This window comes from Myotis lucifugus, unplaced genomic scaffold (genome assembly GCF_000147115.1).
Source record: "Myotis lucifugus unplaced genomic scaffold, Myoluc2.0 scaffold_711, whole genome shotgun sequence".
Classification (NCBI taxonomy): Eukaryota; Metazoa; Chordata; class Mammalia; order Chiroptera; family Vespertilionidae; genus Myotis; species Myotis lucifugus.
The window spans coordinates 148,339-160,242 of record NW_005871759.1 but is presented as its reverse complement, the minus strand read 5'-3'; the positions used below and the strand labels follow the sequence as shown (position 1 = coordinate 160,242).

At 44.4% G+C, this 11,904-nt stretch overlaps 1 long non-coding RNA gene across 1 annotated transcript in view; it reads left to right on the top strand.

Moving 5' to 3' along the window:
• LOC111823825 overlaps nucleotides 1–11,904 on the top strand; it is a 42,045-nt gene that overhangs the window by 16,150 nt on the left and 13,991 nt on the right. The gene's annotated exons all lie outside the window — the stretch shown is intronic.

Sequence of the window (11,904 nt, the reverse complement as noted above, 5' to 3'; positions counted from 1 at the left end):
GTGTTCTTTAAGTCTAAACATATAACAACACATTAAGTGAAGTCTATGTTTGTGATATTTCTCAATTTCCCTGGTGTAAATACTTTGATCATCACCAGGATCAAACTGCCAAAATGATGACATGGAACATGGACATGGAAAGATATTTCAGTAGTTCATCGTTATATTCTATTTTCAGCATACTGATACAGTAGCAATGAAAGTGCTCAAGAAAATTTATAATGAAACAACTGGATTATTGGGAAATGGCAAGTATTAAACATTTTTAAAAGTTTGATATAAGTGTAATTGATTTAAAGCACACATTTTAATAACATATTAAAATAGTTTATTGATTTCAGAGAAGAAGGGAGAGAGATGGAAACATCAATGATGAGAGATAATCATTGATCAGCTGCCTCTTGCATGCTCCTATACTGTGTATCAAGCCTGCAGTACTGGCTTATGCTCTGACCAGAATCCGACCTTGACTTTTTGGTTCATAGGTTGTACTCAACCACTGAGTAATATTGGCCAGGCTAAAACACACTTTTTAACAAACACTTTTATGTTTCCAAACGTGCCTGTCTCCCTGAAACCAAATCCTCCGCTTTTCAGTGCTTCCTAATTGGCATGTGATATTACTGCTGCAAGGACATAATCTATCTTTGTAATAGCGTATTTCAGATATATCCATATAAAGAAAACACTTACGAAACTTCATGAATTTTAGTCTAGTCTTCCACCACTATCTCTCGTCCCAGTGGTTCTGGTATCTATCTCTTCTCAGATACATTAATTATTTTACTTAAAACCCCTGATAAGTATTTCCCTGGCCAGAGAGCTCAGTTGATTAAAGCATCATCTTAATAACAGCAAGGTTGCAGGTCCCATCCTCAGTCACGGCCCATGGAAGAATCAGGTAATGTATAAAATTAGTGGAACAACAAAGGGGAGTTTCTTCTGTCTCACTCTAATCAATATATTTGTGTGTGTTTTCACCAAATGAGTCAACACATGTGAACACCATCACAGACCAGGCAGTGACCCTGTGGTGATCCAGCCATAAGGGTTCTCATGAGGGCAGAGCTCACAGTGAGGGAGAGGACAGGAGGGGAGGTTCCCTGCTGTCAGTGTGGAGGGTGGGGAACTGGGGCTGAGCTGCACAGTCACCCACAGGTAATTATGACATCTGTGCTCCCTGAGACTAAACCCCAAGGGGCTGGGAAAAACTCTGGACCTGGACATGGGCCTTGTGGTCTCAGCACCTTCCAGCCAGGGTTTGAGACCGGGCTATTTTGGATTCAGGTGGTTGAGGAACCCAGATCCCCCTCAGGTGTTCCGGATCAGCTCCTGATACTTGAGGCCCACAAATCAGACCACCTGCCTCTTAGCAGCCCACACACACACCCTGAGCCCCACCGGCATTGTTGGAATCTCTCTATTTTTGCATTTCTGGGTAATTTTCCACTTTTATTTCATTAAAAATACCACCACCTAACCAGTCCTGGAGGTAGCATGGATTCTCCAGGAAATGGTGCTGTGTATTTTCAATGATGAGACCATTCTGCAGTACAAGCATTTCCAGAAGGAGAGGCTTGGTCTCAACATGATACCACATTGGGGGATGCATTACGGATGGTCTCCACCCTCCATAAGTTTGGCCTGTGCAAAGCTGACCCTTGCACCTGAAGTGAGGTGATGGCCCCTGCACTGTGAGGGACAGTATACTGTGGGATGTGAGATTGAGGGGACAGAGTGGAGGGCCCTGGGACAGGATTGGTGATAGGGTTTTCTGCCAGCATATGGGGGAGTGTCCATTGTGTGTCATGTGGCACTGTATGGGGGCCCCCAACCCTGTGTTCCCCTCAGGGTATTGCCTATGTCTACAGTGTGGGTCTGTGTAAACCTGAAAATAAGCCCAGCACCTGAGTGCCCAGCACAGGCTGGGAGTGTTTTGTACCTGTGTGTTTCTGTGCTTGGGTTATCTGTATGTTTTCTCTGAGTCTGTGCACCCCCACAATGAGCAAGTGCATAGGCAGTCTCTGAGGAGGCATTGTAGAGGCACCTTCCTCTGCATCAATATGTTCCTCTTCCCCACTCCCAGGTGAACCCTTCTTCCCTTCCAGGCATCTGGTGTCCCTACGGAGGTTCCATCTCAAGTCTCAAGAATGGATTAAGCATAGGGTCAGTTCAGAGAAGTCTAGGCTGTGGGAAGGTGGGGAGCTGGGGAAGGCTCTGATGACAGACAGGAGATACAGAGTGTGGATTGGGAACATTTGTGAAGGACACTAGTCTTTGAGAAGGAGTTGGAGGATCCAGGACCCTTGTGAAGGAATATGAGGATGAGTTCTTGTGAGGGAAAGCTGAGGGGGAAGACTTCTAGGCTCCTAAGTCCCCACTGGAAATGAGGAACTGGACATCCCAGGAGAGGGGTATCTCTTGCTATGTCAAAGCTAGGCTGACAACTAATACAGGAAGGTGCATGGGACTCCGTGGAGCATCACTCCTGGACTTCTGGGCTCTGGTCATTAACTGGGTGTCCATGGCCCACCCGAAACAGGCCAGGAGGGAGAATTAGGACCAGTGTGGAGAACCATCCAGCGACCCTTTATCACAGGTTCATACACAGAACAAATGGAAAGCACAGGATCACCATTGATGTTAACATCAGCATTTTTCACCATCATCCTCACTGGGATCACTCACCAGGGCAATGCAAAAGAAAGGAGACTTGGAAGCAGGTACTGACTGATGTTAGTTGAAATGAACAGGGATGCTGGGATGCTCACAGTCCTGTACCCTTCCCAGTAAACACTCTTAACATGTGGGTCTTCACCTTGACCATAGTAGGGGAATCCAGGCAGCCAGGGATGTTTCCAAAGTCACACTCAGAATTGGTGTTGAGTTTGCTGCCCATGGCATCTTACCAAACTCCTTCTTTTTTGGAAGTTCATTCCTTTGAATCCTGAAAGAGATGGTTTGGGGCAGCTTGGGTAGAAAATCCATCTCAATGAGGAAAAACTGAACCATCCTGACTGGTTACCACTGCCATTTCCTACCAGTCCCTACTCCTCTCCTTTGCCCTTGCACAGCCCAAAAGAGGTTGGCACCATATGGTCGCCTTAATGAGGCCCATCAAGTATACCAGTTTCTGCTGCTGACCCCTGAGGTTGGCTGAAGCTCTGTGATGTGCTTTAACCAATGAAATGTGGTGGGAGTGAAGCCTGTCACCACTAAAAGAAAACTCTGAATCCACTGAGACTGGCCACCCAGCTGCCCATCTCTGATAATGTCAACAGGTATCTACATGGTGGCTCCTCCTTTATGCCAGTCCCAGGAGAACCAGGGTGGACATTTGGTATGAACAGGAAAGATGCCCTCTTTATGCCACTAAAGTTTGGGACTACAGCAGCTGGCCCATCCCAATGGTTATGAAGTACCAACTCTACTCTCTAGGAGGTAGCAGAGCCTAACATTAGAAGCCAGACCTCTGTTGTTAGAGACACATGGGTTCTAACATTGCCTTTTATTTACTCTACAAGCAGGCAATCTACCTTGAGTCTCTGACCCTGGATTTCCTCTCTATAAGACAGATGTTTAAACCATATCAGGTTGGGGCGAGGATTAATGCATGTAAAGCATTGAATCCAGGTCCTGGTACCTGTAGTAAACATTCAAACTCTTAACTCCATAGCTAAACAATGTGTATTCTCTAAAAACATTCTAACAATGTATGGAATGTCAAAGTTTTGTCTTTTGTATCTTTTCAATTTTTGTTTTTAAATAAATAGGATAGGATTATGTATATTCTCTCATAGCTTGCATTTTCTTGTTCTAATGTGATATTTTAATAATAAAATAGAAAATCGACCTCAATAGGTTGAGCATGATCCCATTCACAGAAAGGTTTCCAGTTTGACTCCCAGTGATGACACAAGGAAGTGGAGCATGCAAGCTCAGTCCTCAGTGTGGGGGCTTGCAGAGGCCATCTGATCCGTATTTCCCTTACTCTTTCACTTTGTCTCTCTTTAAAAGTCAATTAAAATATTACTTATATAAATCCATTGATATTCGTGTTTTCAGGAATAGTTGCAGTAATACTCTTACCTCAAGGAGCATTCTGAGCTTCACAGAATCTGAAATAATATCTCCAAGCAAAAAGATAGTTTTACATAGGGTGTCCCAAAATTCATGCAAGAAGTAATTTTTATAGAAAACACAGGTTTATAATTAAAAATTGTAAATTTTTTATTGGTTCTAAAGGATACAGTATAGGGTTATGTATGTAATAGCACATTGGGTAAATGGCCTCCATGGCTTTGCTGGCACATACGCAAAGCCGTGGTCTTCATTGGTCTTCATTGTCCCTGCTCCTGGGCCATAATCGGTACTTGGTAATGCTTATCAAATTGAAGAGGTTGAAATCAAAGGGCAACAGATATTAGAATCTGATTCAATAAACCATGTAAAATTAGGCTTTTATTTGTTGTTGTTGTTAATGCTCACGCAAAATTCAAATCTTGCGTGAATTTTGGGACACTCTCTACAACACTCCCCTAACCCCTCCCACCAGCCACTGAAGCCTAACATTCTCAGTTCCCAGCATTACTCAGGCTCCCAAACAACAATATTCCCAGTTGTCAATGAGTGACTGAGAGATGTTAGCTTGACACACAGACAGAGCAGGGGTCCAATTCAAAACAAAAGCAGGTGAATTTATGCAGGGGCAGACACGGCAGTTTGAGCAAGCCTAATGACAAGAACCAACCTTGCAGAAATAATAAAATGTTTCTGGACTCACAGTGGGAGGCATGGGAAACTAGGGAGGTTCTGCAACAATAAAGTGAACTGAGGCATAGAAACAGGGAAAGTTCAGGTTCCTTGCTGGGAAATAATAATAGAGGGAATCCATCAGTTGATGGGAAGGATAGATAGAGAGCAGACTTGTAGCAAATATATACCCCTAGACTAGAAAGCTTCATGGGTTACCTATTATTGGGGCACCCTCCCCATGCGGAGAGTCTGAATGCTTCAATGAATTTATCACACTTTTGCTGCTATTTTCTGGTCTGTGATTTCATTCTTCGGCTTTGCAAAACAAGACTGCAGGAAACATCCTGGCTTACCATTCCTGTTACAAACTGGGATCCGAATTCCACCTGCGAAGCTCAAACAGTACATTACACAAAAGGCAATGCACCTAATGATGGCTGGGTTTAGCCAATGAAAGTCAGGGGAGAGACATATTATCCAGGTGCACATGGTTAGGGTAAGTTGACAGCTTTGGTCTGTTCACAGAGACAGAGGATTCAGAGCACCAGGCCTCCCTTAAGTCCAGGCATCAGAGACAGTGTCACCCTGTACAGTGGTGTGTTTGAGGCTTCTTGAGCACAAACAGGCGGGGAATGTGGCCTCTGTGCCTCCCAGACTCCTGTCTGCTCACTGAGATTGGCTCCGCCTCACCTGATGTAACCCTCCAGCCTGGGGTGTGGGAACCTCTCAGGTCCTGTAGCCCAGGTCACAGCATCCAGAACAGTGAGTCGATTGTGGATGACAAGGTGTGATGGGGGAAGAGGGTGACAGGCTGCAATGCCACCTTGTAAGGACATGGTAGTGTGTCTGAGTGAGGAGGATTTGGGAATCCAGGCCTTGTTTTGTGACTAAAGGCAAAAAGTAGATGATGCAAAATTTTGCATGAGGAATTGTGCTGTCATTCTGAGGAAACTGGGTCCATGGATGGTCCTGAACAAAAGAGGGACATTGTATGAGGTAGGTTTCTAAACTTTTCCCAAAGCAGCTCGGGAGAAGAACAAACTAGAAGAGAGAGGACAGCAGTTGAGGACAGGATGGAGAAGTCTTGTAAATGATGAGGTTCCCGGCAGGAGTGTGCACTGAGGGTTGAGTCCTGAAGTAGTGTGGTCATCTCAAGGATATGTAGCCCCGTTGGCTGGGCAAGGGTACTGAGCAGCCTGAGCCTATGGATTCTGGCAGTGATGGCCAGGCTCTCAACAAATCTTTTTCCCACATATTTCTACATAAATGCTTAGGAGTACTGGATTATGAGCTGATTTCAGGGCCTCACACCCTTATGACCTCTAAAATAGCGATACGCTGGGACTGTCTTACAGCTTTCCTAGTCCTTGAGTCTGGGAACACTGGAACCTCTTATTAATCTTTCTTGCACGCCACTTACTTTCCAACAGTTGCATGAAAACAGTGTATTGTGTGGAACACACTTTGTATTATATCATCCTCATGGCACCACAGTCAATATTCATTTTCTTATCATTCTCTGTTTTGTCAGAAAATGGAAGATAAGGTGGCACCTTCTGAGCAGAGTGTATCTGTGGAAGGATGCCGGGAGCCGGTCCATCCTTGCTGCAGAGAAGAAACATCTGCACAGCATATGTTTCGAGGTACCTGACGTATATGGCATACTGTTCTTAATGTTTGCTCTCCTTAGTGCCATGTGTTTTGACCAAGGTCACCTCTCCGAGAAAGGTTGTTTCCCCAGGTGGGGATCTTTCCCTGAGGTTAGGGAGGGGATACAACCCCTTAATTAAGTGCCTGGCGGGTAGTTAAGCTACATAATCTTTACTCCTTGGAATGGAGATAAGAAACGCCCTAACCTTTGTAATAGAAATTGACAGGATTAAAATCAGCTGGTATAAATACGGATGTAACAAGACAATAAACATCAGATCCTCATCACATCCTCATCACATCCTCATCAGATCCTCATCACATCCTCATCACATCCTCATCAGATCCTCATCAGATCCTCATCAGATCCTCATCAGCTCCTAACCAGAACCTAGCCAGAGAACATGGCAAAAGATCCTGGACAGAACCTGGCTACAGAACTTCACTGGAGAACCTAGACAGAACATGGCAAAAGAACCTGGATAGAACCTGGCTAAAGAACCTGGTGACTGAACCTGGCTGGAGAACATGGAGAACCTAGCGAGAGAACATGGCACCAGAACTTGGTTGGAGATCCTGACCAGAACTTCGCTGGAGATCCTAGCCAGAACTTCGCTGGAGATTCTGGAGGGAGAACCTCCCTATGCTGATGAACTGAACCCAGTTTCCATGTCATTCATTCTTCGCCGACTCCGTCCACACCTTTGGGGATCCCTGGACCCGTTGGGGTTGGACCCCAACAGAAGGACATTCACTGGTCCAGGCTTCTAAGACAACTCCATCAAGCCAGAAAGCCCTCCTGTATAAGCATTGTTTCTTAGTGTTAAAATATATCCTGCACCTGACTTAGTTAGAAACAGCATACACTGTGTAGGAAGCTTTCTTCAGGGATTCATGTGACAAAGACTTCTCTTTGAGTTCAAATTCCCACCAGCAACGGAGGGATGCTAATGAAGAGAAGCCCTGGAAAGAGGATGTGGGCAGAGCTTCATTTGAGTTCTAGATCAGCTTCTCCTTATCTTGGGTGCCTTCAACCCATATAAGGAGATTTAGGAAGACTTTTCAGCCATCACATATCATCCCCAGCACCAGGCAACTCTTAACACTGAGGATCCACACTGTGGTAGTGAGATTTCACAAGAATATATTGATGGAAATAGTACTCACCATACTGTTTATTTGTGAAAATACCTCCAGTCACACCAGAAAGTTGTTCAACAGCAAGGTGTCTGCTCTGGTGAAATGAATAATGAGTGTAAAAAATGAGGAAAAGTTTTTAGAAGAACATTTAACCTAATTAGAAATATTAGAGAATTTACACTGAATAAAAGCCCTAGAAGTGAACTGGTTGTAGGATTTTTTTTTAGTGAGAACACTGCTCTCATTAAACACTGGAGCATTCATACTGGAGAAGAGCCATATAAATATATTGATTGGGGGAAGGCCTTCAGTCAGGTCTACCCTCATTCAACATGACACCATTCACCCTGAAAAAAGAGGTAGGTGTGTAGTTAATGTGGGAATTCTTTCTCCCAAAGATCTGATTTCACTAACCACCAAAGAGTTCACCATAGGGAAAAGCCATAGGAGTGTAGAGAATGTGGGATGTCTTTCATCAAAGATCTCTCCTCACTAACCACCACATATTTCACCTTGGAGAGAAGCCATTTGAATGTAGTTATTGTGGGAAGACCTTCAATCAAATGTCTACCCTCATACAATACCAGAGAATTCACAGTAAAGAAAAGAAGTATTATTTTAGTAAATGGGGGAAATATTTCAGCCAAAGGTCTGACCTCAATGATCACCAATGAGTTCACACTAAAAAGAGCCATATGAATGTACTGATTGTGAGAATTCCTTCAGTCATAGCTCTATCCTGATTCAACATCAAAGAACTCACACTGGAGAAAAGCTGTATGAGTATAGAGAATGCGGGATGTCGTTTCATCAAAGCTCTCACCTCACTAAACACCACAGAGTTCACAATGGAGAAAACCTAAATGAATGTAGTGATTGTGGGAAGTCTGGCAATCAGAGGTCTCACTTCTCTGATCATCTCAGTGTTCCGACTGGAGACAAGCCATTTAAATACTGTTTGGTGGGAAGTCTTTTAGGTGTTCTATTAACCCCTTAACCACAAGAGAGTTCACACTAGAGAAAACCTATGTGAGTGTAATGATTGTGGGAAGTCCTTTAACAAAGAATCTAAGTTCATGGAACCCCACAGAGGTCACACTGGGGAAAGATCTCATGAGTGTGGTGAATGTACAAAATCTTTTAGCCATAAACCTAGCCTGGTTATACATGTGGGAGTTCACACTGGTGAAAATCTGAAATGTGCACCCAAATCACCAGGGTTAGTACATCACACAATGAGCACCTTTAGTAAGCAAGATGAAACAAAATGTGTCAGGAAGCGGCCAAATACACACAGCAGCATGTGAGACTCCCGATGCAAAGAAATGACTCCCTATAGAACATTCATAGAGTGCCCAACAAGACAGGTACATGGAGGTCAGACTCCCAATTAACATGAATAACTCCCTATGGAACATAACATGGAGTGTCCCCCAAGAAATGTACACAGAGATCAGACTTCTGATAAACATGAATGACTCCTTTTGGAATATGAACATGGAGTGTCCCCAAGAAAGGCACACAGAGGTCAGACTCCTGATAAAAATGAATGACACCCTATGGAATGTAAACATAGGGTGGTCCAAAAAATGTTCACACAGTGAAAAGAAATAATAAATCAACTCCCGAAGGAAAAGAATGACTCCTTTTGAATGTAAATGTAGGGTGTGCACCTGCCCCCAAATGGACACACAAGTGAGACTTCAGTGGAAGAGAATGACTCCCAATGAAACAGAAAGTAGAGTTCCAAAAAAATGTGCACACACTTTAACAGCAGATAACTCACTGAATTTTCACCCCTTTTCAAGTTTAACTGATTTGGAAAAATGGGTGAAGCCACACTAAGCTTTGAACGAAAATAATTTCTCCACTAGGCTTTTTCTGGGGATACATAAAAGATAAAGTTGAGGAATCCAGGGCAGCTATGGAAAGAGATATGTACAAACCCCAAACCGAAGGAATGATTCTTCTTGTTTGCGCTTCCATTGCTCACATTAGTTCTGGTCCAGGCACTGCTGCTGAGGAAGTAATGGAATCGCAAACACCAAGAATCACTGCGTTCTGTTTGTTCGCATCTTCTCTCAGCAGCCCTGATGCCTGGACTGTGGCCCGTTCTGTACCAGAAACCTCATCCTTTATGTGTCCCCAAAAGAAAGTCCAGAGGATACTTCTTCTTTGTTCAAAGTTTAGTCTGGTTTCACCCATTACTTCAAATTCGTTAACCCTGAAATGGAGTGAAAACTGAGTTATCAGCTGTTAAAGTGTGTTTACATTTGGGGGGACACCCTGTAGTATATATATTTGGGGAACACCTCAAAGCACATATATTTCACGGGTGTGAACACATGTATGGAATATCTTAAATTTGGTTCCTGCCCTTGGAAGTCACTCAGGAATAATAAATCAAAGTGTCATCCTCGATGGGGGACACTGGGGCACTGCAGCCACTTTCCAAATCAGGCTGCACCAGCCTCTCACACATGTTCCCCTCTGCACACTGTGGACACTTGTTGGGAGGGAGCGGGCAGGGCTTTTCACTGCCCCATCACCCAGGCCGGGCAGACCCAGTGTTTATAGAAAAGTGGCCTCAGGAGCCAGATGGAGAGAAGCAAAGCCTGAGGCCACCTGCCTGTAAGACTGCCCTGGCCTGAAGCACGTGGGGCCTAGGCCTGGCTCGGCAAGGCTCTGGGTTAACAGCGAGCCTGACTCTAGGGTCCACCCACAGCCTCCAGGTCTTTGTGGTTTGGCTGGTCTGGGCTTCTCCTGGGACCACCAGGCTTCCGGGAGAGGAAGTCACATTTCCGGACCATGAGGGCGGGCCCAGCCCTGAGCGAGTGCGTGCATGTGGGTATCTGCTCACCTGCACATGCACACGCACATGCATATGCACACACATGCTTTAATGGAGGTGAAGTAGCTAACCCGTGTACTAAGGGGCACGCTCACAGAGTGTCTGCCTCTGGAAAGTCGGTTTGTCATTGCATTGTGAGCATCCCCAGGCCAAAGTAGATTTGTTCAAAAGATACCAGTGGCTGGAGGTACAGAAAGGAGTTTCACATATGGGGTGTGACCCTTAGGGCTGGCACAGCGTTATCACTAACAGAACAAATGGAAGCCGCACGGGAACCCTTTCCTCATTCTACAGCCACTACAGGTACCGCAGGCAGACAGGAGAGAAGGCCGTTGTCTCCAGAAGGTGTGTTGGTAGTTTGAAGGCTCTGGATCTGCTGTGAGGTCAGGAGGAGGGGGCCACTATTGGTCCTCTGGCCTTTCAGTACGGGTCATTGCTGGTCTTTTATGTTTTTTCTTTTCGATGGTTTTGGTATTTTGTTTGTTTGTGGTTTTTTTGTGGGTATTTCATAAATGAGGGAGGGTATTTGGTGGAGGAACTGGTAAAAGGAAGGGAATCTCCAGTGTCTGGAAAAGGGGAGCCTATTTAGAAGGGGATGGGATTTTCAAGGAAGATGAAGACTGAAAGCATTTCAACACAGCAGGGCGGACCGCTGGACACTTGTCTTTGTTCTTCCCTTTGTTCTTTTTGCGCCAAGTGGCTAAATGGTTATCCCCAGATAACCCGAGAGAAGAAGGAAAAAAGAAAACAACACAAAAGAGCAAATAAATGAATTGAATAACAACAAATGACGCTACATTGGCTAAACGTACTTGGGAAATCAGAATACTGTCCAGCCCAGGAGAGATGGAAAAATACCCACGGCACAACCAGAATCAGGACTCAGTGAATGATTTAGGCTCCGACTCCATTTAATTAATTCAGTGGCAACCTTGTGCCAATGTTTTACTTAGCAAGTGAGGAGAAGTCTATATTGCTCTAGGAGCTGATGCCTTAGACCATTTTTCAATTTCAATGTGTTAAATTATTAAGTAAGGATGTTTCTTAATTTAGGACTTGGCTTTTCTCACTCACCTTTTTAAAAAATACGTTTTTATTGATTTCAGAGAGAGGCAGAGAGCGGGAGAGAGAAATAGAAAGATGAATGCTGTTTCTATCATTGATCCGCTACATCCTGCATGTCCCGTTCTGGGAATTGAGCCCAAAACCCAGGCATGTGCCTTGACCAAAATCAAACTGTGACCTCCTGGTTCATGGGATGGTGCTCAACCAACTGAGCTACACCAGCTGGGCTTACTCATCCATTTTAATGACAGGCTTCCTGACACCTTGGCTCACACACACTAACTCCTGCTCCTGTTCAAAGCCCTTGGAACACTTAATGGTATGTTTCTGTAGTAAAATGGGCTAAATCAACTATTCACTAATATTTTTTTTAAATCCTCACTGGAGGGTATTTTTCACATTGATCTTTAGAGAGAATGTGGAAGGGGGAGAGTCGATGGAGA